Consider the following 6,000-nt stretch of genomic DNA (forward strand, 5'->3'; position numbering starts at 1 on the left):
GACATTCCTGGATTTTTAAGTGCAAATACCACTGAAATACAGTGTGTTTGCAGCAAATATCAGCAGCCATGAGCTAATTTGAAATGTTCGTGCATGTGAGTGTGCACGTTTAGTTTCAACATATGAGTGTAGATAGACAGGAAAAACAGAAAAGAGATGTTACAGCATAGCTTGAGTTTAATTCAAGCGCAAAGCACAGACGGTTTCCCGGGAGAGCATATTTGTCCACTCAACCAGTGCAGAACTTCATTGAACACCTTTCTCTGGAAATCATATCTTTATCTTGATATCACACACCCATGCCACACATGTCCAAATGCATGGAGATACTCTTTCTCATAGCAATTTAAATTAAAACAGTCGCGCCTTTGAGGTAAATCAGAAAAGAAATTACTTTGCATACCATTGTTTATGATCGTTAATAATGATTGAATTCTGCTTGAGGGAGATTTTATTTCACCATTGTTTTATTTAACATTTAGTTTATCTGCACACACTAGTTTGCTCCTTTTTAATGCTTTTTAAAGGCCATTCTTTTTTGATAAAGTGTGCACATGCATGCATATTTCCCCTCACAGGAATTATGAAAGCATTTGGAGTTAGAAGTCCAGTGCTGCTGTACCCTGCCATTTGAATTACAATCTATTTGCTCATTCTTCCTTTACAAATAGATACATTTGCTTCCCCAAGACTTCTACTATTGGATTTTAAGTACTGCACTCAGCAAAATTGGCCCCAGAACCTTTTAAATAAAGAAGTTACATTTTCTGAGATTATGCCTATTAGAGATTTCTCCAAGGTTCATTAAAGACGACATTTTCTAAGTAAAATTCACCATGAAAAGCATGCATCATTAAATATGGAAATCCAGAATTATATTAGCAATATGCACATAGCTAGTGCCAATTAAATTAGAGAAAGATATCATTTATATTATTAAGGTAGAGTTCATATTAGATTAAATATAAAATGTAATTCCTTCACGGCTTGATTTATAGCTTATAGTGCATTGTTCACAGACCCATGTTATACTGTATTTCAATAGAGAGATTGTTTATATTAAAATGTAAAAAGCTGTAATTGCATCACACTATCGCTAAATTAAATTGGTAGGAGGTTCAAACAGAAATTCATAAGCTGGCACATATCTATTTTTAATTTTTAAATGTGACTCTATACACTCAACCCTTAAAACATCATTAGTGTCTCCAGCTACTTTGTTTTTCTCTGTAGATTTGACTGGATAATTTTCATTTTTCTCAAAGAGTTAGTGATGTCAGAAAGAAATAAGTAAGTGTGAGTGGAGTCCAAGACATTGTGCAAGATGCTGTAGCTTTGATCCTCGATCAAAGACTAGGGCACACACATTATAGGGAAACATAATGCATTATAAAGCAAAGTGGCAATATTCCACAAATTATAATTGTTAAAGCTGATATCAGCTGATACATTTAATTGACTTTCCTGAAACTAATACCAGACATGGTGAGGCAAATTTAACAATTAAAACACTTGAATTATGGAAGACAGAGTTCTCAAGTAACGTTTAGAGTAACAGAATAAAACCTAAAAGGATGTAAACCAACATGTCATTACTGTGGACCAGCAGTTGTGACAAAATGCCACAGAGCTGACATACATGGGTTCATGCTTTAAATCTTGTTTTTACTATTAGCATGTATCGTCTGTACATGCTACGTATGTATTCCAGGTGACAAGATTTAGATTTAGAACATTTCTTTTTTAACTCCCCAAATTTAGCATTTATAAACACAATTTAAACATTTAGGTGCTTTATATCACACAATGTTAATGTAGTTGTCTGTAGATTAAAGGACATTTTTAACAACGATATCTTTTCCTCAGACATGTTGTTTATCATTACTGTGCTTAACTAATTAAACTATACTCACTGTATGGGTGCCAACAGGATGATTGATGCATTTGACAAATACATTTATGCAAATGTAAATAGTATAATTATATATGTGTAAATATACACAATATACATTAATAATATTTATATCTCCTTACCACTATTGTGTGTGTTATAAGCCATTTAATAAATGTCGATATACTGCTGAAAGAAAAAAAACAAATGATACCAAAACATTCTAGAACTTGAAGCAACAACATTAAATGTAACAGTTAATGATTTATGTCAATTACCAGTGATACAACACTGGAAATGACTTAAAGGCACAGTGTGTGTGTGTGTGTGTGTGTTGCAATTTGTAATCACAACATTTAAAGTTGGCCCCTCCTCATTTATCAAACTGTACCATACCATTTTGTGTCGTATCCTATGGTATCGTACCATATGTATCGTGTCATATGTTATCATACGATATTGTATCATATTTTGTCATATTGTATCATACTGTATCGTATCCTATCCTATCCTATCAGAATGAGCTTGTCCACTTGGCGTTTTACCTCGCTATATTTGATTTTTTGGGGTGCTTTGTCCACCATTTTTACAGCTTCCTCTTGAATGCATACTCCTGATCTGGCACCTTTGTGCATTGACTGTGGGCTACACATATGTATGACAAACGGCTAACGCAGAGAAATGTCAAAAACACAACAAAATGAAAAGAAAAGAGTAATACAGTCAGAGAGCAAGGTCTCAGATACAGACACCTCCAAACATTTCTAGAAGGTCATTGATGATGACTGATAGGGATTTATTTTTGTATCTATACATTGGTTTTAAGGGGAAATCCTACACATTGTGTCTTTAAATAAACCCTTCAGATTGGTTGTCTGCCCCTTTAAATGTTGATTTTTCTTACTCAGCTCATTTTTATAACAATGCTACTATCAAACTGCAAAGCTTATCTAAAATGATATGCTTTATTTTAAATGTAAAAAAAAGTGTCTTTTCTGTGAGCTATATTTAAACGTAAAAATGCATGATTCCCCTTAATTTTGATTTAACGGATCTGGCTAACTTGCTATTTAATTTCTTCTGTAATATCCCCTTCGCATAATGATTCTTGCTTTGTTAGAGCTTCATGGGATGCTCATAAAGCCAGAGACATGAGCCTGAGAGGAGAGTACTGTACAGTAGTTTGATTTACTCAGCAGGAGTATAATGGACCACAGACTGCCTGCACTGTAGTATCACTATTACAAGATGAGTCCTGAGTGGCCTTTGAGCTTAAAACAGTGGAGTTAATTAACATTTGATCCTAGCTCTCCTTACATCTTTAGAAGTTCATTTTCAATTTCATTTCAGCCCATTCGCCCATTTTAAGGTGCTCGAAGATTGCTTTATGATCACACGCAGCCTCATCTCTGAACTGATGGTGGCTTATCATAGCTTGTTGGGCAAAAGCAAGCATGTGAAGGCTTGTGACAGGAGACAGATGTTTGCCTTACCTCTTAGCAGACGCGTGTCAGCAAGCAAGGGCTGCCTTTGTGCTGCTCAAATAAACTGACACCAAGTCACACACAAAAAAAATAGAAAACAGCAAAAAAAAAGAAAAAAGGACCTGTATCTCTCTTTCTTTGTGTACGTGTGTTTGTGTATGTGTGTGTTTGTCTCTCTCTCTCACACACACACACACACATACACACGCACGCACGCACACACACACACACACGCTCATACACGCACGCACGCACACACACACACACACACACACACACACATACACACACATTGCACAATACAAATTCAATAATTATATCATGCAACTTTATTAAATCAATAGCTGATTTTATTTGAGGTTAGGACCTTTCTAATTTGGCTTCATAAAGACTTCATTATTGAGTCAGGTGTATCATTATTCACTAAACTGCACAACTTATAAAGCAGGTCCACAACAGAGAAAGATGTTAGATGTACAGATATAGTATAGAGCTCAGTTTCATATAAAGAACCTAACATAACACTATAGTGATTGTGGTGACAGCTCTTAGCGTCATTTTTCTATAGAGGTGCAGCATCTGCTTTTCACACTTAATCCTTACTGCTATTAAAATATATTTCTAAGTAATTTCTATAAATTATGAATGATGTGTTTAAAGGCAAGGATGATATACAATGACATATTACAAACATGGTTACCTGAAAACAAGTGGTTCATGTGCCAGTTACACTTAACACTCATACTGATGTTTTCACTGTGCTGCTACTGGAGTAACTGGGAAGCTTATCACATAAGGATTTATTCGTCCATAGCTGAATGCAATGCATAATTGCTGTTTTTTCAACAACTAAATATAAAACATGAAATAAAAAAACAGGTACTCGAAAATGTTAGCATATAAAATGCTGGTTATTATTTTAAGAGAAGAAGGCCAAATGTTGTTTGAGTTATTCTAAGTGAACTTTAAATATCTCAAAAATACATTGTTGCTAAATCTAATAAATGTGTACATGTGTAAATAGAAAGCTTTCATTGAAAATCAGTTAATATTGATTATATGGTAACACCTTTAAACAACAATCCAGAGATCATGGTTATTTGCTATATTCAATTATGAAATATGTTATCAATTAACTGACATGTAGTATGGGATCATGGGAGTTGTTGTATTTATTGTTAACCAGCCACCACTGCTGATGAAAATCTATCAGTGAGACTGCGCTAGTTTTATTCATGTCATATATATTTACATTATTTTATTTAATTCTAAAATAATCACAAGCAATGTTAGTTAACCTAAAGTTAACTTGCTACTTGAGTGGTGGTTTGGCCCATCACTGTTATCTGTGGTCAAAACTTATGTCTGTTGTTTCCTGTGTTTCCCTGGAAGTCAGAGCAACTACAATTGGAAAAGGTCATATGAGACAATTGACAAGTGACCAAATGAAACGCACCTTGAATAAAATGTCAGATTTCTCTGGGTTTGAACATCATTGGAAACATCTGTAATAATTTAAGTACTCAACAAAACAAATATAATTTTAGACATTTCAGTATCCTGTAAAATGTTTACTACTAATATTGCCATGTATCAATATTTGTATAGGTCCCCATTTGTTTGTATTATACACACACATGGACACACATGTACACTTATGAGCACATGGGTGGCACATGTGATTGACAGTAATGCAACAAACATAACAGTGCACTTACAAAGGCAGTGAAGACTGTGAGATGGCAGACATGGATGTAATCAAAGTGCAAATTAAAATTTTAAAATAAATATTTTTCATGAGGAATGAACTTCATGCACACAATGCATTCTGCTGAGAGACACTGACTGTAAATACATGTTTTCACTGTTTGCAATCATATTGTAAGGCACCTTTGATGTACAAATTATCGTATGGAAGCATCTCATTTTCATCTTAAAATTTGTATATGTAATTATCACCCAATATATTACTGGTATTTTCTTCTCTAGTTGGCACAAGTGAAATAAATATCTTTCAATGGTTGTTTGAAATACTAATCCATATGCACTCAGGGGGCTCTAAATGTCTTGTACGGGGTTTTCTAAAGAAAACTCAAGGAGAAGATTTCTGGCTGTGGGTATTAACTGTACATTTTTGGTATTTGTTGATGTTTTGTCAGCCAAGAGTTGGCAGGGCATGCCCATGGACAATTGCATAACTGTTTAGGCTGATGGAAAAATTTGATTAGGTTGGCAGGGCACGGCGAAACGAGTGCTGAGTCAAGGGTACAGCCTAAACTTGTGATTGGTCAGCGCTGCAGCATGAAAAATGATCCTGTTGCTTACAAAATGATCTGGTGACGACAAAAGAACGGGACACAGATCTGTGGGTTGAAGGTGCATAGACTGGGAAAGAAATAATGATATTTTTTCCTTAAAACACAGGATATGTCAGGATAAATACTTAAATTAATTTACTTAAGCATTTATTATTTTAAATATTTACAATAACAATTGACATGTCGCTATAAAATGTTACTATCATGTAAGTATCACATGTAAATTCAATGTCCAGAGTTCACTCAGGCTTTTGTCTTGTGTTTTCTTCCTCTCTCTCCCAGTGTGTCTTGTCTCTGTCTCCCTGTC

This window comes from Centropristis striata, chromosome 7 (assembly GCF_030273125.1).
Source record: "Centropristis striata isolate RG_2023a ecotype Rhode Island chromosome 7, C.striata_1.0, whole genome shotgun sequence".
In the NCBI taxonomy this organism is placed as follows: domain Eukaryota; kingdom Metazoa; phylum Chordata; class Actinopteri; order Perciformes; family Serranidae; genus Centropristis; species Centropristis striata.